This window comes from Gambusia affinis, linkage group LG15, assembly GCF_019740435.1.
Source record: "Gambusia affinis linkage group LG15, SWU_Gaff_1.0, whole genome shotgun sequence".
Lineage (NCBI taxonomy): Eukaryota > Metazoa > Chordata > Actinopteri > Cyprinodontiformes > Poeciliidae > Gambusia > Gambusia affinis.
The window spans coordinates 19262493-19285952 of record NC_057882.1 but is presented as its reverse complement, the minus strand read 5'-3'; the positions used below and the strand labels follow the sequence as shown (position 1 = coordinate 19285952).

General features: G+C 40.4%; 1 protein-coding gene across 2 annotated transcripts in view; it reads right to left on the bottom strand.

Annotated features, from left to right (window-relative positions):
- The window catches only part of nrip1b (nuclear receptor interacting protein 1b), a 53060-nt gene that overhangs the window by 5996 nt on the left and 23604 nt on the right, over positions 1-23460 (bottom strand). The window lies entirely within an intron of this gene.

Genomic DNA, 23460 nt, shown 5'->3' with positions numbered 1-23460 from the left:
GAGGGAGAGTTGGTCGGGGGAGGGAAAAGAGGAGAAAAATAAGAAATCGTGTGAGAAGCAAGGATTTGCAGTGCACTATATCACATTCATTTCCCCACCTTGTCTGCCATCTCTGTTACTTAGCAACATTTCAGACTGACTGCACACGGCTCCTTCTCCTCTCTGCACTCTTCCCTCACAGCCACCCAACAGATTAGGCTTGATTAGATCCGAATTTAAAATTCAAGCCCACTACCTTGAAAACATTCAGGTCTTGAGCAGCAAGCCTCTCCCGGCAGCGTCTTTCACAAGTGAAGGGCCTTGTAAGAGCTGTGCATAATTCTTTATGCAGGTTGTCATTTCAGCAGATTATCTCTCTCTACCACCTCCTGCCGTCTTATGCACTTGAGTTACATCTCACACAACGCAACCCACGGTCTCAGTGGAGCAAAAGCCAACCACCCACCCACCCACGTACACACCAGCAAGCATTTAAGCACTCAGGCTTAAACACATCAATAAGCTGTAGAATGAGGACATACAATAAGGTTCACTTGGAAGATTTTATGTACTAGGACATTAAATTTGTGGTGAATTTAACCTGGACATAATATTAGGTTAATTCGGGCTTGCCAAAACACACACATGAAATCAAAAATACAGATTTATTCTACCCACACTGGTTGGAGAAATTGAGAATGTGCTTAAATCTAAAAAAAGAGTTGGTTTAGGAAGCTTGCTGCTTTGGAACATAAGCAGTCTAACACAATCACAAAAGAAAAGACATCGACAATGACTTTCATTATTTAGTAGTGTAACAACATTTAGATTTAGGGACTGCAAGATATGAAACTCCATAGCATTTCTCATCAAGTTGAAGATGAACGTATATTTTCATTTTGAGGCCTGGACGTAAAGGGGAGAATTTCAACCTTGGTTCTCTGCATCGGTATTTAAGACTCACATTGAAATAAATAAGCAAGCAGCTCTCGGGTCCTTGCCACGGTGGCTGAAAACACTCAGTTTCACTAATATTAGAGAGAGACGACTTTGAGGGCACAGAGTGTTGAGTCAGAAAGTATACCAAAGATTTATAATTGCTGTGAGAGTAGCACAACTTGCTAACTGTTAGCTGCTAAGGTTAGCATATGCTTCACTGCTTTCTGCCAGTGTTAAGCTAAAAGGCTGTTTCTAAATGAATTTGGATTACAACTAATCTCTGGTTCACAATCTAGAACAAAATAATTTTACTTTATTTCTTTTGAGAAAAAAAAGAGAGTTTAGGATTGATGAAATCTTTATTTAATCTTTTTAGTAAAAAACAAAAACAAAACACATTTGTAGCCTAATAATTTTTTGCCATTAGGAACACTTCATACAGAAACAAGTTTTAAAAAAAAGCTGCCAATCTAGAGGTTAAACAGTGCAATGCTCTAACAAAACAAAACAAAACAAAAACAAGAAAATAACAAATTCAAATAATAAAATAGAAAGAAAAAAGGATAAAATTCATGATAGTTTAAGACCAGACCTTCCTTTTTCAATTTGGTAACATGTTTCAACACATATGGATCATTTACTGGGAGAAATCCTCGTCTCTGTAATACACAGGCCAAAATAATAATAACAAAAAAAAGACTTGATTCAAGCCAAAAACTTTAAAAGAAAAAAGAAAGTATATTTTTCTCCTTTTTTCAGACATCAGAATATTCATGCTGAAATATAAATTTATTTGCACACATAAGAGTATGCGTTTCTGAGCAGGGGTTCAGTGTCGGTTCACTTTCTAAGCTCCAGTTCAAATTCCTCTGTGATATCAGCGCTAAGTGTGTTTAGCAGAGATAGAGAGACCCTGGCTTTTCGGAGTCTACCTGTGATTCTGCGTTTTCAGATAAATGCGGTCCTTTAGCTTCTTGCGTCTGCTGTAAGAAGATCAAGGCACCTGAACTTAGATTTGTCAAGCTACCTACGGAACTTATAGAAAAAGTTCCCTTTCACAGATAACACCAAAGCAGCAATGACTGTCCACAATACACTGAGGAATCTTGATTGGGATGCACCTTATGCAGAAGAACAGTCAGGAGTGAGTCTAACTTTTTCTTGAACGAAGAACGTAATGGCACCTCAGCTAAGTCTGGAAAAGTTGTGTTAAACAAATACAGGAGTCCCGAAAAACATTTTAGCCAAAATCCTTAGACATAAATAATTCTGCTTGTTCCCGGTACAAAAAGCCATGCTTGAAGAAAACATATCAGCACAAATACTGCATACTAGTTGTCAGAGATTGTGGGGGAGGGTTAATGATCCAGACTGGGTTAACAGCTGCAAAACTTTGGCAACATTAAATTGTAATGATGAAGTATCTCAGAGTCAAATGTGAGGTCATAAAACAGCTTATACTTGTCAGGACATGAAACAAGATCAAAACAGCAAATATAATCAGTAGCAAAACTGCTAAAAAACATTTTCTGAAAATTTTTTTTATAAATAAGGCATTAAATTGGATAGGACTGGTACAGAAGAGCAACTGAAAAAATAAAGGCAGAAGTTCGACATTAAACTTTTTTTTCTCTGGCCCTAATTCTCTTCCATAGACTGGAGGACTTAAAAGAATAATAAATGATTTCAACTAACTTTAATAAAGTTTAACTGGGATGTGGCCCAAAATCTTGAGAAATTCAGATGACGATAACTTCATGCTATTAGTGGTAAAAGCAGTTTGACAAGTCTTTCAGACAGCTCAGCATTTTAACGTTGTTCTTAGGAATAGCGATATAGCGGAAATCTGACATGCATTGCTATCTAGTCTCAGCTATATTTATCTTATCTGGTGAGGACCAGATGAATACATCATGACATGACACAGAAAACTTGAGCATTCAAACAGGGGTTATGTTTTAATATGACCAAACACGGAGAGATATATAAAACATGCATAATAACAAATGGACCTCCACAGCTTATGTATTAGAATACAAGAGCAAAAAACATAAAAGGACTTGACTAGCGTGAGCGACGTTCACTGGTAAAAAAAAAAACAAAAAACAGAGGTCCAGTCGTAGAGAAACAAAGCAAGGATATGTCTATAAAACAAGTTGTACTCTGCTGTCAGGTGTGTGTGTGTATGTGTGTTTGCACAGACATTACAGGTTCTCTTGGAAATTGGGTGGACCTGTCACAGCACACCATTGTCAGGAGGGCAGAGTCAGTAACACCGGGGTGCACGTCGTGCCAGTTGCCATGACAGTGTCAGCGGTGCTGCCCTGGGAGACCTCTGCTCTGAACCCTGTCAGCGTGGTTTCCGTGGATACAGGGCACCTCCGACAGTCCAGGCTGCATCTCATAAAGGTTAATTAATACAGAGCTTCCACTTCGGCTCAGCAGCTGTCCTTGTCCTGTCCCGACGCTGTCCTCACCTTTTGTGTCCGCTAAGCAAGTCGACATTGCAGGTCACATAGCAGGACAGCAGACCTTGTTTGTGAAGAAAGGCAACAGAAAACCTACTTAGCCACAAGCCTGAACGTTTCACAGGGAGCCGAGGAAAGGTCAAAAACCTAAATCAGCCTTCCCATCTCTGAGGTCAAGGTTCACAGGGTGCCACAGGATTAGGTGGTGACAGCAAGGGCAGCAAGGTGGCACATTTAATGCCACCTTGAAAATGAACTGGGATTAAACATTAGAAATAAACTAATTAGCTTAGATTTAAATCTGAGTAGCAGGAGCGAAACAATCACATCGACCTCTTTAATGCTTTTTCAAACTAAAACTTCACATGCCAAGTTTCTTCAGGCTCGGACAGCGGCGAAAAGAAGGAGTCCACCGAGAACGCTCCGTCACCATCGATTACAGTTTAAAGACCATCTTTGAACTGCTGACCCAAATTTGGAAATGACAAAGAGCCAACCTGGCCACCCTGGGCCATCTGACGTCTGCTGTCATGCTAATCTTAGCTGCACTGGATTAAGACTATTTTCCCGCCAGTGGGTTTAACACTGTCCTGATGGAATACCCCTAATGCCCGATTTGATCAGTGCAGTCAACATGTAAACATGTTTACCTTGGCAAGGGCTTGGCAAGATGACTAATATGCCAGAATTGGAACGCCTAGTGAGCAACAGGGTCAAATGGAAATGGAAAGGAATCACAGACACACTCTCTCTGCTGCTGCCAGAGATCCTTGGAGTCGCAGTCCACCTTTTCTGCCCAAAGACAGATTTAGTGGACATTGTACCACTGCGGTATAGATGTTCCTACACAACTCAAACCTTATATTTACCAATTACATTTATAAAGTTTTCCATTGGTCACTCAGTTTTTCTTTAGAAATTAGCACAATTCTTTTAAAAGAGACAACTCAGGATTTTTAAGGTGAGGTTCTGTTAAGTGGTGATAAGCCGCTCATTTCTCACCTGGAGACACCACGAACTTTACATTAATCAAAAAGAGAGGCCAAACAAAGCCAACCTTTACTGACATAAAACAACTAGAGATTTATGTGAAGCCAGCTTTAATTTTGTCACCATGTTTGCATTGGATGGCTCTTTAATAACAGGTCAATAGTTACTTAAACGGGAAATTTAGGATGGAGGCGGTGAACCTCTGATCTTCCTGAAGGAAGCAACTACTCGGAATGGACCTAGTAAAGTGTTTTCAGTAAGAGTAACTGTCTGATGTTTAAGTAGAAAACAGTGGAGCCCTGCGTATTCATGGTTTATTATTTGTAAATTAATTGTAGAAAATTCACTTAGTTGTAATTTTAGTTTCATAAAGCATATTTAAAAAAGCTGAAAGAAAATGCAACTGGGAAGCTGAAATACCAAATAATTTATATGCTACAGGCTAATGTTCACAACGTAGCCAATTTAATGGCGCAATTAATTTCCTTTGGCGATGATTGACTGTTCCAAGAGTGGAAAAAAACTGTAGTGCTACAATAGTTTCCACTGTAAATACTTATGTATATTGGGAGTATAACCTATTAAAATAGGCATTTATAAGAGGGGAAATATTTGTGCATTTTAGCTACATGAGGGTAACTGTGGTCTCTTGTGCATTGATGATTTTAATGCTGGCATCTGACAAAATGTAATGTCTGTTTCTGGCTTCATAATTGGTGACTGTATGATAGGTTTATGGTGTTTTTATTTCTTCATGATGTAAAACACTTTGAACTGCTTGGCTGCAGAAGTGTGTTATACACATAAACTGGATTGATTGTGTTTAGTTCGGTAATGAATAACTACTAAAAAGTGACAAAAGGTCCCTAAATTATGTATTTGATTAATTTTCAAACTGCCTTCCTTTCTATTAGACTGAAAATGTTTTACACATTCTGTTCTCAGGTTCACATAGAAAGATAATTGGCCGTGCTCCGCCTCCTACCTCAGCTTCCTGTGTTAATAATCATCATCTTCAGCTTGAATAGCAGCACGATGCGCGTTTGAGATTGGAGTCGTTTTCAGACAGCAGAAGTCTGCGTCAATCTTGGACTGAGTCTGACCAGAAGTCTCAGATACTTCAACTCGTAACATTTCAGTGAAACTTTATTTTAAAAAACATAACAATCCTTCTCTGATTAATTTCTACCCTTGTCAATTAAGACAATTTGGCAACTAGGCATGTCAAAGCAGAAATATAATTTTTCTGATCAGGTATTCTTCTGCATTTTTGCTTTTTGAGACAAAAAAAAAAGAAATGGCAACCAAGAGACAACATTTTTACAAAAACAAATGGGAACAAAAAATCTCCACTGTGACGAATGTCTGTTAAACACCTGACCTTAATATAGGGGGAGCTGTCCTCTGTACCGAACCACTAAAGCACACAGCGCTCCACCTCTCCTCACGGAGAATTTGTGATGTGTGCATTACTATTACATTATCTCCTCTGCTGTATACATTGTGAACGACCTTACACATCTGTTAACATGTCATCTCAATGGTGGTGGCACCCAAAAAGTCTGACCTCCACCCCTTCCTCCCCCCACAGCGGGACACCACGGCACAAGCGAGCAGCTCTACACTTTCTGTGGTGATTATCCATTATCCTTGACAATGTCAGCCAATGACAGAGCAGGCACCGTTCTAAAGTGATTTTTACCCCTACAGTCTGCCACGCACACACAAGGGGTGGATAGTGATGGGGAGGGTGCGGCTTCATCATCTCCTGGCTGGTTGATTCTTCATCTGTTTCCTTCTCCCTCTCTTTTCATTTCACTCCTATCCTACTTAAGAGGCATCAGCAACAGGAAAGGTCACTGCACTCCAGGCAAAGAATAAGGTGCATGTTAGCACCAGAAGGCCAGTGTGTATGTGTGTGGATTTATTAGTGGTGTGACTCCATTAAAATTTTAACTGCAAGGTCTTTAATTAATAATCACAATATTGACAAGTTATTGAATAAATAGCGATGTCAGCTCAACAAAGACATTTGTGCTTTTTAATCTGATATTTACATTATTCAGTCATCAGATTGGTGCAAAGTAATATCATTAATGTTGTTTAGCTTTTAGGTTTTTCAAGACCCCTATTCATAGAACTACGAATAAAAGAAAAAAAACTTCTAAGAAAAATGAACGCTGACAGTGTTGGGGACGTCTCTGCTTCCTGCAACATGTTTAGCACCGAGATGCTATTTTAGGCTTGAATAGCTGTGCTGATAGGCCAACTCCTTTCAGCACAACTTGCACACAATAGTCTTTTCCAGCATTCCATCTGATCGTTTCTTGTAGCAAAAATGACCCGCAGCGGGCCAAGAGAAGCCGCTTTGTCGTCCATTACTGTTGTTTGCTTGTGTGGCAGATTTATACCTGCACCAGGAACACAGTACACAGGTTCAGACTCTAGGCTACTTTATGTAAAAAAATAAATAAATAAAAAAAAATAAAATAAAAATGCAATTAACTGTATTAAAGTTGTTTAAAAGGCTAAAATCTATGTAATTAAGTAATCAAAATGAACTAGATAATATTAGCTTGTTAGGTCTTTCATATTCTATATTCAGCATAAAGTTAGAACATTCTGCTCAATTAGCAGTTTTACTAAAAACTATTAGTAAAATTAGCAATTACTTTGTCCAGTCAATACATCTCCTTTTGTTCAGAGAAGATAATCAAAAAAATAAAATAAACGTAGGAACTACTAAAACAGAAATAGCTTAATAGATACGCTTTAAATTACATCTTCAGAAGTGGAACAAACTGCTGCTGTTCAGTTTTAACAGAAATTAGATGACGTTCACATTTACTAAGAGTTAACATATGGTTAGGATGTCATGGCGAACCTCATCCATGACATTCAGTGACACTTTTCGATGTGAGCAATATGGCTCACCACCCAGGGTGTCACTCCAAAATGGGCAGCCAACACAAAGAGATATAAAAATAGGTGTCTTTCCACAGAATAGTGAGATTCTGATTAAATGCTAACATGGAAGGATGTCAGTTTTTTAAGATCCTGAACTGTGTCTGATCATCTTTAGGACTAGAATCACACTTACAAGAGACTCTTTAAAAGTCTTGCCATCTTTGCTAGCCAATATAAGCATGGCCACACCTGCTGCTGACACTCTTCTTTAATCACACAAGAACTTAGTTGCTAAATGACCTTCAATGTCAAGAGTGGTAATCCATTTAAAATGTATGAGAGCAAACAAAAGAATTAAGCGGGGGTTAGAGCCGAAGCAGCGGCAGACAAAGTCAAGGTCATTCATCCCGCCAAGACTCCTCCACTTGATGCAACAGCTGGTGTCCATGCAAAGCTCTGGGCGTTAATAAAAAGTGACAATGCTGCCTGAGCGGTGTGTCTTCCTAATGTCTGACACCAGCCTGGCAGATGTGTTCTCCCTGCATTTAAGGGGAGTCAAGGTTAAAGGAATTTAAAAAGGGGAGGCGATGCCTAAACACTATTATATCATGTAATCTGCAGCCTAGCACTGCTGCACACACTCAACAGGGTAGCTCCCTTACACATGCGGCGTGACCGCTATTTGTAAATTCAATATGGCCTGACATGATTAAATAAGGCAAAACATAAGCTGCCGGACCAAATGCGGCTGCTCCGAGACCTCCGCGAGCGCGTGTGTATGCACACGAGCGACGGGAAGGTGGAATTAGAAGCTCTTGTTCAACCTTGAGAAAAGGTAAACAAGAGAGCAACATGCCACCGAACAGCAGGGGAGCCGGAGCAAGTAAATGTTTCTGCAGATAAGTCAATCGGGACAAAACAACACCTGAAAGGGAATACGCTGAAACATGCATGCCCACACAATGAGAACTAGGGCACTGTGACCCATTTCCTTTAGACACACTGACTAAACAAGATGCTTCACACACACACACACACACACACACACATGTGCGCATGTTGAAACAGATGGATGTACAGCACCACAACGGAAATGTGATACATCAGAGCTGAGAAGTCGAGATACCATGGGCTATGTATTGGGGGGAAAAAAAAAAAAAACAGAATCCTTTGACGGTGTTTGATGACTAGTTTCTATCTTTTAAGACTTTGGCCTAAACAAGTGCCGGACTGCGAAAGTTCTTGGCTGAATCTGGCCTAGCATGAAAAGCGTGGGGGCGGATTTTAACCTCATCTGAACTCATCAGTACAAGGAGTTCTTGAGGTTGAGAGAAGGGAGAGCTTGAAGGAATTCATCCACGCTGATGAGTCATCTAACTGTTTCAGCGGCCAGCTGAGCGGCGGAGGATGGAGAGATGATATCACCGCGTTGTATCACAGACCCGGACACACTTTCACCGCACTCTACACACCTAAACAGGTCCGAGTAGATGGGCTTCCAAAGATGTTTTGCGTCCATGGTAAATATTTGTGTGCCATTTGGAAGACCCACCCAAGGGCCATTTCCTGAGTGGCTAAGAATTAGTGCATCAATTAAACACACACACACACATTCCCTCCTAATGAGCCGTGGCTGCCATCAGTCCACACCTGATCCATTTCTACCAGGGCTCAGAGGTAATCTTGTGCTTGCATCGCAAGTCTGAAATGGCGCTCATTTCCCTTCCGAAACAACATGCATTTTCCATCTGTAAACATGGGCCTGCAAATGGGAACAGCTGATTGCCCCGTGGCCAGCGCGCTAAAAGGCAGAGTTGGGCCCTTGAAACTGACTGCAGTGATGATGTCTGAGGGAAATGGGCCACTTTGCAATTGAGATCAAATGTCCCACTGTCAGGCTGCCCTGAAAGCTGGATAAAACCAGCTAAAAACCTTGGCCTTTAATGAATCATTTCCATAATATCCCTGGCATGGCTCCTAAGGAGGCCATTGCTGTGAGTCAGCAAGATGTCTGGCTTTATTGGGTTAAAGAGAGTGCTGCTCTTTTCTTTTTACTGTGGGTAACTCGGGATGGTTTGGGAGTGTTATAGCCGAGCTGCGATGGATGTCTAAGTGATGGAAAGAGAGGAGGACGTATCTCTGCTATCATTTTGCCTTTCATAATGCTCTCATTGACCTACTTCCTGGTTTAAATCATCCTAATGCTTGCTTTGGGTGGGATTGGAGTATTATATTACAGGGCACCAAGATATGTGAGGGAATATTCCATTAGAATGATCAAAAACACTGTGGCTGTACCTTTCCACACATCTTCTAGAACACAGCCTGCTTCAAAGTTAAACAATTTAATGGATCTTTTGAAACAATTATGCACTTTTGACCCAATAAAGCACATGACAACTATGTTTAACTTTTTAATGGAGATTCTCTTTCAACCAGCACTGCTCTATTTCACAGAACTTAGTTCATGCCAATAACCAGGAGACCTGGTGTCTGCTCTGGTTCTCAAACAGAGGAAGGTTCTTCAGCTGCAAAAAAAATTGCTCCAGACTTCTTTATCTCCACAGTCTCATCATCTAACTCAGTCACCATAACTTTTAAATCAAGTTTGCACCATGAATGCGTCCGTACATCTGTAAACTGCGTCGTGTGGGAGTATGCTGGATTCTCCACAGGTACGAAGTTACAGATGTAGTTCCTTTAGCCCTTTTACTTGGATCACTCAACTTGTCTTGGTTCATAAGCGTGGGAAGTGAATTCCTTTGCAGTATTATTGGCATTTTCCCCAAATCATCACTGACACAGACCAAAACAAGAGACAAACCAAAGCCATGTCAGGTGGACTGGAATCTATATATGAAAGAGTAAATTGATCATTATAAACAACTAGTGATGATCACATACTTAAGTCCCTGGCTAACTTTTAACTCTTAATCCCTTTTGGTGGCTGCTGCTTGTGACTCGGTCAGCTCCAGTGTGGTGTGTCACTACAATTTGAAAGACAATTTTCTAAAAAAAAAAAAAAAAAAAAACAACAAAAAATGTGTGTTCACAGCATGTAAAATTTATTACAGTTCATGGACTTTTTTTTTTTTTTTAGGAGTTTGTTTTTCCTGAGATTTTACGGGTTTTCACCCTGAATGTTGGCATGTTTAGAGAAAAAAAAACTGTCAAGTAAGCTGATTCCAAGAGCAGAGATAAGAAAGACTATAAACATTAACGTCTGTATACTAAGACAGTTTCCCCTGTGGCTATTTAAGGTGTATTTTGGTATATGAACTATTACAATAGGCAGTTATAAGTGTCAGATGGGGATGTCAAGCATTTGCAGATTACAGCTACTCACAGGTGGCCGTGGTCCCTGAACCCCATGAATACTTGATATCTACAATATTTAAATGACCTAGATTGGTATCAAGCGTAGAATTAAAAAAATAAAATAAAAATCAGGAAATCTTTAAATCAGGGTAATTTTATTCAACTAATTTTGTTTCATTTAAAAATATAGTAAAATTCTGAATTCATTTTTTTTTTTTTTTTTTTACAAATTTTGAAAGCAGAATTTAGTTACCCAATAGGGCCAGTATGATAGAGTACATAACTGGTCTCGAATACTCACAAAATGAAAAATTATACAAATTAGTCAATACAGGCTTTATATAGCTACAGTGTTGTACTTGGCAACATGGTAAGTAAGGGACTGATGCTCCGTCATATTCATCACTTTCAAAAAATACATCTATTTTTTAAACCAAGTGTCCTAGATTTTCACTCTTCCACCACCACAAGATTTTCATTAGGTTATAAATAAAGTATTTGCTGGTAAAATGAGTTGATATGGACATCATTAGAGCTACTATCTATTTTTCACTGACACCAGGCAGAATAACAATGAACATGGACTTGTATACATATTGACTGAACGTTTCACAGGGCGGTTTTGTAATGAGACTTTCAAGAGTCAACGACTCAAGCCTGTCGTATCCTGTAAAGTGTGCTTACTTAAGGAAAGTTAGGATCACAGAACCAGCAAATGACAGCAGAGTCGTAGGTTGTATTAGAGAACTGAAGGTTGTAAAGCTCATAGAAACGACTCTTTAGCAGCTCAGAGGCACAACGGCGGTAGATTCAACTTCAGCCCGGCCATTCAAACAAGGGTTCCACACAAAATGCATTGCAAATCATCCAGATCACTATCAGAACCCAACATAAAGTGTCTTGAAAGTACAACTGGTTAGATAGGCTGATAGCATTGACCCAGAGGTCAGAGAACTGACTGAACTGAGATAACCTGTCAGGCTCTTGCTCAAGATAGCCTGAAAGGCCACACTACTTTGGTTTTCCGCCTACAGGATGAAGTAACAATTTAGCCGTAATTCACAACAAACGTCTTCATGTGACTATTCAAACTACACACTTTCACGAGGAGAAAAAGAAATTGAATCTTTGCAATTTTTTTAAAGGGTGTAAGCTACAGCTGGACATTCTAAGATATCAAAATATTCATTAATCTGAGAATGTCTAATTAGCTATATTGGACATCTAAAGGCCTAACCACTCAAATTATAATCCACCTGAAATGTGATTGCATTTACAGCCTACTACAAGTTGTGATTAAAATAACACGCATTTTTGTTCTTTACTAAAAAAAAAAAAAAACCCTAACTACCAAATGCATGTTTATTTGGAAATATTATGGATTTTAACTATGCAGTGCATGCGTGACTGTCTAATACTTAGTGTTTTTCCACTGTGAGCATGTCTTCAGATCACTAATTATGCTGAACTAATAAATGCACCTGGGCACTGTCAAATATCATATGGTCCCAACCTGTTACACCACCTCAACATAAAAGATCGGTGTGTTTTCACACTAAAACTCGAATAAACAAAAGAATAAATTATTGCTGGTATTTGCATATTTGCTACTGATGCACTGCAGGCTACAGTGAATTCACTCATTACATTTAGTACCTACATATAACAAGGAGCACAAACATGTGAGCTACAACATGAAGGCCAGGTATTATTAGGTTTTCCTCTTGGGCTGAACAGAGCTTTCCTGAGTGAACTAGCCCAGTATGCCATTTCCCGACTGAACCTCTGAAGTTGTTATTTGTGAAAATAAAAATGGTTTCATTCAGTTTCAGTGCGTCCATGCGAAGAAAAACCAGTTGAGTCAGAGTTTACCTTCATATCTCCAATTTTAACTTAAAGGAAACAGAAAGATTCCTCTAAACATCATAGTATCACATAAACGACTGTTCAACTTTTTGGATCTAAAAAAAAGATCTGAATTAAATTGAAAAATACTTGCATTTCACCTAAAGAGGAATTAAATATTGTAACGCATATCATCCAATGATATGATCCTGGCTCATTATGATTACTAGAAGAGACAGTTTGAACTTCCTCCTCCTCTTTCTGATTTTTGGTCCTGCTCTGCATTCATGAAGCCTCATTTTCAACTCCTCAGGATTTGGGGTCATAGTTCATGTATTATTTGAGCTTTGGAGAAGCTACTCAGCTGCTTCCAATTAAATAAAAACAATATCTTGCTGGTACTATTATGCATTATAAAACAAAGTTGAAAGTAAAAAAAAAAAAAAAAAAAGTAGTAGTAAAAATCCTTCCAAAAAGACTAATAATCAATTTCAAATAATCAGAAACTTTTGGGGGATTTTGCTGCATATTCATATCCGATGATTGGACCCAAACTCCTGACTGAATTAAAGGTACATACACACGCACATACAGCAGGGAAGGAACTAACTGCACACACGGTACTTTGCAACTAAACTAGAGTAACATTTAAGAATTTTAACACAATAATAAATTGTCTGTTCACTGATGCAGCTTGATGGCGACAGAATTTTTATAAAATCAACGTCATTGAAGACATCGACAAATCACAGCAGCCCTAAGTGTGCATGTGAATGAAGTGATTAGCCTATCGTCATACACTAATGACTGGACTAATCCCATCCCCAATTTAAAGCCGAATAAGACCCAGTGAACATAGTTCACTGCAGATCTTGCAGTAAAAGCATCAAAGATCAATCTCCTTTAAAGGCTGTGTGAACTGTGAAAGTGTTTCTGCCAGATTTGCACCAAGAAATCAGCTTCTGACTGGAATCAGACAAATTTCAACTTGATGAAAAGCTAAAACATCTGTTATTTTTCTGATCAGTGAAGGCGCCATGCTAAACGCTACAAGGTCATGCTGACAACACTCTGGTGTGAATGCAGTTGCTGAGGGGCGAAAAAAAAGGACTAACAGACGAACTTGAGGCTTCGTTTATTCATATAACCACACATTCAGCACTAACATTGTTAGTTTGCTATTCGTCATTGGAGTAGTATTATACACAGACTAAATATCAAACAAACATCTCTTAAATTGCCCCACGGATGGAAGAATCAGAGATTCTGAGCATCTTTATGCATGTTTCCAACAAGCTGAGAGAGGAAGTCATGTTTTAATAATCCTTCCATGCTGTGGGGAAGGAATCAAGAGTTGGTGGACTTCTATATGTCCAGATCAGAATATCTACGAGGAGCTCGTCTGTCAATCGATTTAGTGTCAAAGAAATATTTTAGAAAGAACACGGGGCTACAGTTTGAGATCGTCAGCAGGTACACTGTTTCCCTCAGGCACAAAACACTGAGTATTAGGTTATTCTCTCTCTACACATATCTGTTCTAACTCCAGCACTTCCCAAAAATAAACAGAAGCCTTTAAATTTGGCGATGTAGACATCCTGGCAACTCATCCCTGGTCAGGTTGGACACAGTTTGCTATATGTGAAGAATAAATGCCTACACAAAGTGCAGATGGTGGGCTGAGATATGTGCGTGTATGTAAGTCTGCGGAGTTAAGGACCTCTGGTAAGAAAGGATTTTTAGAAAAGCAGTTTATTAAATTACTTGAGTATTAAAAGGCATTATTCCACAGAAGACTGAATTAAAAATATTAAATGGCTGCACTCCTAGTGCAGATAAATCCGTTGTCCATACAGGCTCCCAAAGAGCAAAAGAAGTACAAATTGCAGTATACTTCAAATGTCTTCTATCCAATAACAGCTATTCTGTTATAGCTGCATGCATGTACGGTAACTGGGGATTGTAACACAGACTGTAGGTGTGATTGTGTGTGTTTGTTTCCTTTATCCCTGTGATGGATCGCTGACCTGTTGAGGGCGTACCCTGCCTCTCACCACAGGACAGCAGGGATGGGCTCCCCTGCCTCTGTGACCCTGAACAATACAAAATGGGTATGAGAAACAAATGACTGCATGAAAATGAAGAAGAAACTGTCCTCTGTGACATAGCTGCTTTAGTTAAAGGTGAGCAAAGTAGAAGTGCTGATGAACACGGGCACACAAGTAAGTGGCTGTCCCTTCTGCTTGTCATTACTCACAGTACGTCTGGTTTTCCATCTAAGCAGACATTAATTGTTATTAACTGCCTTCACCTGGCAGCCCAGGTGCAATCAGTCCCCAACTGAGTAGGAAGAATGAAAACTGGCAGAGCTCTGGAGTAGAAACTCCTTTGTTTTTCAGCATGTTTTGGTGGAAACAGTGAACTCGACTGAAAGGTCGACGAAATTGATCAGGTTGCATTTTCAGCAACCAAGAGTAACCCACTAATTGTCCAAGATGCAGACGAGCACGGGGCCAAGGATTACAGGAAATGAGTCTTCCCTCTCTCGGTCAGCCACTGACCATTAAATCATACAGAGACAGATGGACGAGGGCAGCACCCAATTTCCACAGTCATTGCTGTAATGAAGAAGATCAAGAAGACAGGGAGAACTCTATCAGATGGTAAAAGGAGGGAGAAAGTGCTCAGGAGAGTAGTAGAACAAGCTATACCAAAGGCAGATGCTAAAACACCTTTTGTGCTGCAGGTTGGGAGGTGAATGCGGACACACATCATGCTCCAGTACCTTGTCATCCTTAGCCATGGAGGCTGATACAGGTAAAATGCAGTAATCAATTTGCTCTGCTGGCAGGAGCGCTCCTTGAGAATACTAATGAGGCATCCCACCATCCTCTGCTGCCCCCATTTCCCCTTCTCGCTCCTCGTTCACCTTTCTCATGACTTGACACCCCCTCCTCCAAGTGCCCCAGACCTGACCAAATGCTAAAGGAGGGCGGACTGTCTTCTGCACAGATAACTGCTGCCACTAATCAAGCCTACGTGCAGTGGGGCGTGGGATTAAAAGAGCTTGCACAGCTTGACTCAGGCACTGAATGGCGTTTGGCTCTCGCACACAAGCTGGTGCAGGCGAACGCACTCGCACAAGATCTAAATGAAAGCCCAACGGGGAAGCCGGCACAATCTTGTCCTAGAAAACGCGCATGTACACAGGAGCTGTGGACGAGCAAGCAGCACAACAAGGTCAACTTAAAAGCTGCTGTTAGGTGAACATTCTCGGGCTACAAAAGGAGCACAAGCAACAACACACTCGCGAGCAAGGAGATTAGATCTAAATTTACTCCGCCAGTCAGAATGGGACTCGGTGGTGAGCCACCCATCTCTATCGCTCTGAACACATGTCACGCAGGGGAGCTGCAGTGTTGCGAGCATCTAAAGAGGGAAACAGGAACAAACTTGACTGGGAGTTGACGGGGTCTTAATTCCCGTTCGGTTTTCATTTGGAGAGACGGCGCACAAGGTGTGTTTTGAGTGCAGGCGAGGAAGGGGCTTCTGCTACATATCAAACGCACTGTAGAAGCGGAAACAAAGCTTCTTTAATGCTATTTTTATTCTTATGAACATACATAAACTCTGTTTTTGAGTCAGTGCAAAGTTTCTTTGAGTAGAAGACGTTACTGTGCAAAAAGCACGGACCAGGTCCAGGCATCGTGACGTACTAACATCAGACGTACTGACTTTAAAACCGTCTTTAAGCGTGTCTGAAGGTTCAGCGACTGAGTCCTTCACCACACCCAGATTTCAATCAACAGCAAACAAATACATAAATAATCTGAATACCAGGTTCTTATGGTACTCCCATTTTAAAATGTTTTCCAGAGTCAAGATTTTTTTTTTCTATAACATAATGAAGTAAAATAATGTCCTAATTGGATTTATTACAAACGTTTTGTCATTATATAATGAATTACAGTAATTGTGGTGGCTTATCGTTCACCAGTGTGATAAAGGGCCATTTCACTATTCTTTGGCATCTTGACAAACTTGGATCAGTTAAAAATCTATACTAAAAATATATAAACTTGATGGGATTATGCAAAATTAAATCCAGATCGTTTACATCTCAGTTTGTGCTTTATTTTCCGATAGTTTCGCAAAATAATAATAATAAAAGACAGTTTATTTTTGGTATATAAACAAAACCCTCTTTAGCCCGTTTACACTGAAGCCTCAAAATCTCCATTAACCCTTTTAGCTGTGAAGGGGTTAAGAATGTTGGGTTCATTTTAAAACCCATCAGTAAAAGGATTTAAAAAGCCAAAAATGTCCTTTTTCATTTGAGAGTGAAAAAACATTAAAATGATTAATCAATTAGAAAAGAAATCTAATTTGTAATATGGCAAGCCAAAACTAAAGGTGCTTAGCGGGAAAAACTCTTTTGCATTTCCAGACATCCTGACTTTTCCGCTTCCCATGACGAAATGAGACTTTACAGTCTGGAAACTCAAACTTTTTCACAATGCCAACTTAACCTTCTCTGCGTTTCCAGACATGGAAAACTGTGTTAAATAAGGGGGTGTACTAATCCCACAAATACTCAAGTAATTCAGGCAATCTAATCTATGCTTGACCAGGTGTTTCCGCCCTTTTGTACTTAAAATCCCCAAAAAGCATAAGCTTTCCCTTAGAAAGCACTTACACTTGTGCACACCCTGTTTCCAACATCTACAGTCAATCTGTTTATTATATACCAGAAACCCTTCCAAGGAAATATCCTTTCTACAAAAAAGTTAGGGAGTCACTTTGGTTTTAAGTAGCTCTGCCCAGAGATGAGCAGTCAGGATGTGTGCAGCACCAACTTAGAAGGAAAAGGCTTTTGTTTATTCTCAGACTTTCTATGACTCCATCTAAATTTCATGGCACTGAGCTCCTCCTTAATATTCTAGGTTGTAAAGGATCCAATCAGAGGTTTTCTGGGATTCCCAGGAGGACTTTATGTAATCGAATGATTTGAGGAATCACTTCAGCCCCAACTCCACGTATGAAACAGGAGAAATAAATGTTAGAATCGTAACTATACATTTTGAGTTTTAAAATGTGCTATTATTAGTAATAATGTGTGAAATTTTCTCATCCCTTAAGAATGATGCGGTGGCCGAACCTTCTGCATACATACAGAAACATATTCATACTCACATGCGCTTGTCAGCAGCAGCAGGAAACAACGCCACCCAATGCATAAGCAGGGATATTTCATTATGTACGTAACGAGTGCCATTAATCGCTCTTAACAAGAGGACACAACCTCACCTTGGCAGTCTCGAACTCAAACGCGCAGCAGGAAGAAGGTGGTGATGGTGGTCCGGGAAGGGGGTGAAGGAGAAAGAGGGGAGAGCGGGGGGCATGGAAATATCTATAGTGCTGAAAGGAATTAAAATTCTCCACACTCAAGGACCTGCTGCCTCTTTTTGACCGAGCACATCGCGGCCCGTGGGCGTGTGGAGGCGAGCCAGCAGTCACACAGAAGCTGCTCGACTGAAAGGCGCATAAAAGAAGTAGAGAAGAAGAGAGGAGGTTAGGAGGAAGAGGAGGAGAAGGGAGGAAATAAACATGAGAAGAGAGAAGAGCGCGGTGGGGGGAATGCCGCAGTGGGGGCTCGTGCCCTTGACATACTGACTTAGGTTCACAGGAGGAAGGGAAGGGTATGGGGGGTATTGTCATGTGGCATTTGTCATTTAAATGTCTGATCCTTCTCCTGTCTACCTAATCACCTTCATTCCAAAATTTTTTGCCCACCTTTACTTGACCTTATCCCTTCCCTGACCTGGAGGCATCAACCAATCGCTCCCTCTGCTCCCCCGCCTTTCTGCAGCACCAGTACCCCATCCGCCCCTCCAACCCCCATGGACTCCTCTCTCTCTCTCTCCCTCCATCCATACCTCCACCCTACCCCCCCAGCGGCTGTGCAGCAAGGTCAGGCGGGTCACCGTGTCCTCATCTGTAATCCGCTGCCATTCGTCAGCAGCCCTGGCCCGGGCTGGAGGAGAGGGGGGAGAGGCAGCCGCTCCGACGAGGGGAGAATGCCCAATTAGGCAGCTGTCACACACACGCACACACACACACGCACACACACACACACCGCTTGGTACAGCAGAGCAGGAGAGAAGGAGGGAAGCTGCAGAATCAGCCCACTGTCCACAGACGTGGAAGGGGGGTGTGAGGTGGGATAAGGGAGTGTGTACAGGAATCCTTTCAGCTGTGAGGGTGCGTGTGTGTTGTTTCTGGTGTGTAGTTGGACAGGGTCAGCTACAGTGTGGACATGTATGACTGCTATGTGTGAGCTATGAGAACAGGGAACGAGGAGGGCAGCAGACTTCTGAGGTTACAGCAGTAATTTAAAAGGTCCGGGACACACCACTCTGATCCCAAACCAGACCTGCATTCTGGACACAAAACTTCCCCATCCTAACGTCCAACTGATCCGTTAAACAATCCCTTTTTTTTATGTATAGACACACACTAACAGTAGGTATCAAATGGGTGACAAATATTCCATAATTGGACCATTCATCACCGGCAAACACATCTGTTTTGAGTAATGGGAAGAGTAATCAGCAAAAATGATACAGAGGCGACTCCACGCCAGGCAGCAGGAAGATTTATACCCGAGCAATTCAGGACTCAAGCCTGTACGCATTGATTGTTTAGTCTAAATGCCTTTGCGTTTAATCAAAGGGAAGAGTCGAAATGGTGCTATGCCAGCTGGGTGATGCATGGGCCTGGCACAACTAACTGTTAACCATGTAATCTTACATAACTCTGAGAAACGTGATTGTGTCGCCAAAAATCATCACCATTGTTTTTGTGAGGAATGGCTGGATGAAAGGACCAAGGCTTTCCATCATGACTCATTGGGAGTTTATATGCTTCTAATAACGTTAATTAGCACAAGGCACGGGCTGATTAATTATGTTGTGGTTTTAAAAAAAGTTATGGTTAGAAAATCACTGGCAGCTTTATAATCATCCCATCATCCTGAGGTTTAAAGTTCTGTTAATGAGATCAGCGTGATGGGAGTCGGTATGGATCGTGGAGTAATACACAGCGGACCCTCCTCCACATGTTGCTGCACATTGGTGTCTTGCTGACTAACAGAGGGCTCCTATATTTATTATTATATAATTATTTTGGGTTATTTCCTGGATTGGCTGCTTTGAAACTGCCAGCCACAATATGGAAAAATCAGCTAATGGACACGTTTTCTGCAAGTAATTTAGAGAACAATCCAAAAATCTGCGAACGCTGAGCCGCTAATAGACAGGGTTCCACTGTATAATAGTAAGAATCCATACATTATTTCAGTAGAAGTGGAAATGATTGTTAGTTTTATGATTTAAACAAAAGCAGTTTGACTATTTTTTATACTTCTGTTTGAAATTCTAGTGCCAATACAATGATATTGTCAAGCTGTGACATTTTCTCCAAGATTATCAGACCATAAAAAAAAAAAGAAAAGACAGTCAGTAGCAGTATTTAACAATCATTTCCCCAAATCATGCAGTCTTATTTACAGTTTGGAGATTCTTTAAAAAAAAAAAAAAAAAAAAAAAAAGTAGGAATCTATTTTTCCTCCTACTTTTCAGTACGTTTGAATGTCAAAGTTCAACAGGGTTCACTGGAGCTTCAAATCCAGCTTTGAGTGGTCAGTGTTCAAAAGGATTGCGTCACCGGCGTTAGGGACACTTATCCAGCAAATCCCGTCTGAGTAGAAAGTACACTTCATTGGGACTTAGGCTAGATGTCACCCAGGCTGGATACACATGCTCCTCTACCCCATTTTCCCCCGGCGACTGTTCCGAGCTGAACCCACGTCCCTGCCAAACACCGAGCCCACACACCAACACTAAGTTCATTAGGACTGTGGAAGAAGAATACGGGTTTTTGCTCCCAGCTGTACCTAAAAACTGATCGCTTTATTTCCTCGAAGGTACACCTACCTAGTCCCGCAGTTCACAGAACACATTTCAGTCTTGTTTATACAACCATCACCTATCTTATCAAAGTAAAGTCAAGATTTGAATCTTCATCAGACATAACAATTCCTTGACTTTCTGAGAAATGTAAACAAACATTTACGCTGAAAAAGTAATTATGAGAAAAAACTCAGTAATTCCACTGTGATTATATGAGTGCAGACACGGACGGCTCCAGCAGGCAACTTGTGCTGAGGTGGCTTAATTAGCAGACTTGTTTTTTTGGCCATTTTGCTGAACTACTTTAGAAGGTGGCTTCGAGATTCACATGAATCGCAGTTTTTCCTAGAATATTATGGAAAGGTATTGTGGGGCCAGGGGTACTTTCAAATGAGCCAGGTCCTCACAATAAAGCATTTCTCTGCTACCAGCTTTTTATTATAAAGAGAAAGGATGCGTCAAAACACCAAGATCTGATCCAAGTATTAATTTAGTAGTTTGAGACACATAAATGTGGTGACTTTAGATATGAGAAAAGGCCTCACCATCAAAAAGTACAGTTCATAAATTTTTTTAAATATATAAAATAACACAAGGTGGATGTCTGATTCTAATTCCAATAATACCAACATCTGTTCTTAGTCTAATATATGATGTTGTCAGTCAAAGGGAGTTGTACAGACATGGTTTATGCGACTCATTTTTAAAAATGAGTATAATTTAGATTTCACAGATTTTAGATGATGACCTATATTATAGTCCATCACATTATTTTATCAATGTAAGATGATCTTGTCTTTCTGTTCTTCTCATTAACAGAGACTGGTGCAGTTCCTGGCCTGTCCAGGTCATGTGACCTGCTCTGTGTAGAGCAGGCCGTAGAAAGCAGCACCAAGCACTATTTATTAAATTTTACAACATGTAAATCAAAGAAGGGATGAACTGAAACGATTCCGAATTTTGCCAATACCCAATGTTTACCAGAATTAGCTACATTTCTCTAACCTTTTGACATTGTGAAAAACAACTACAATGATAACTTTCCTGATTCTAATCCTTGATACGTCATTTAAAACACCCCACAATCCAGTGCAGCATCCCTATTACTGTCACATGACCAAACCGCTCCTCAAACTCAAACTTTTTTTTTTTTCTAATGACTGCAACTAAACAGAGCAGAATATCCGTTGCTGTCAAGATACTAATGCAGATCATGTAGCATTGCTGCACCGTAGTGTTTTAACTTACTTCTTGCACATGGAATTAAGCTTTGTGTCGACAAATACCGAATCCCAAATAAAGGAATGGTGTCAATCCATTTTCTATAAATGCTGTGCTTGTAAAGTCGCAGGGATGAAGAAACAGTTTCTGACACACAAAAACGTCCTGAAACAAGCATCTGTAGTTACAACTTCATAAAGAGTTCAGTGTATTATTAGCCACCGTTTACACACACTTTTATCACCTTTTGAAATCAACTGCATTTCCAAACTTCTCAAAAGCTAAAACAGTCCTGAAATTTGAACTATGAATCAATATAATAATGACGTCATGTTAAACACAAGATGCTATTAGGTTCAATACAGTCAAATCCCTATTAAGCCCCACAGCCTCACGACAAGTCTCCATGGGTATAGTTAAGTAATTTCTGTCAAGCTGTATCATTGCACGGCTCCGCCCATCTCCGCAATTGTTATTATAATGACTCAGTGCTTTTTCAGCCAGTTCTCGCTCTGTTCTCCCTGCTCTGAAAGTACCTAAAGTGCTCCCAAACTCTAAAGATTGTAATCCGGGATGTCATATTGATGCATAGCCTGAAGCGGCTCCATTAGCGGCCGGGAAGACTGACTTTGTGGACTCCAACAATGAATCCGCCTGTACTTTTTTCCATCTACAAGGAAATGTAAATGATTGTATGGCTATTTGTTCAACTCCAAAACAGAAGAAAAAAAACCCCATTAATTTGTCTATGTCTATCCTCCCAGCAAAATAATAATAATTCTCTGCATTCAGAATGAGTTTCTCTTCCACCACCTGTATGCTAGTGTAAAACCACAGACTAAGTAGTTCTTCTAATTGCTGCTACAAGGGCCAAAAAAAAAAAAAAAAAACAACATAAAAAAAAAAGTTCTGTAGGACACTTGCAGGTTTAACGGCGTTCCTGCCGATGGAAGGTAAGACATTAAAAAAAAGACTTTTACAGGTCAGTTCACTGGCACTAACACAGACTGCAGCGCAGTTCCTCAGGCTGTAGGCCAATCCTGATGTGTACAGCTGTGTGCTGCTGTCAGACAAGACATTGCTGTTGCACAGTGTAAGCTGATATCAGGCTGACCAGTAAAAAACACACGACCAGAGTGTGAACAAGAAAGGGGAGGGGCTTCAAATCCTGTAAATCCTCTTTTCTACTCATTTGGACTAAATATGACACGAAACCCTTTGGCTAACTCTGTACCTTCAATACTTTTACAACAGTTTGCACACTGCACTGTTCCCAGATTTTAAAAAGCTACCATGTTTCTCTATTATTTATAGGTAAAAACAAAAATGACGTGTTTCTTATCGTACCGTATGAATGTAATCATTTTTGAAGTGGCAGACCATCCTAATTAGATATGTGGTAAAGGGTAAGAGAGGAGGGTAAAAGGAACAAAGTGATGCACTAACATGAAAATGAAGGCCAAGGCCTTTTCCTTGAGAATGCAACTTTTATTAAAGAAAAATACTTTTTTACATATTTGTTGAAAGTGTCACTATGATCTGACAGTCTATAGGAGAAGGTCTAAAGCAAGCTCCTCTGCCAAAAGGAGGGTCTTAGCGCTGTTAATCATCCTCATGTACAAGCTGCTCACTCCCAGTCTAACTCTTCCCCTCATGCTCTCTGCTGCACTACAGTGTATTCCCGAAAGCACAGGCTAAGGGCTACTTAGCATGGACACAGAAAACGGTGGACAGACAGTTTTCCTTAACTGTAAGTTGTTTCTCTGTCATTAGCCCATTTAGCAGCGAGTACATGAGGAAGATTGACAGCACTAAGAACCTCC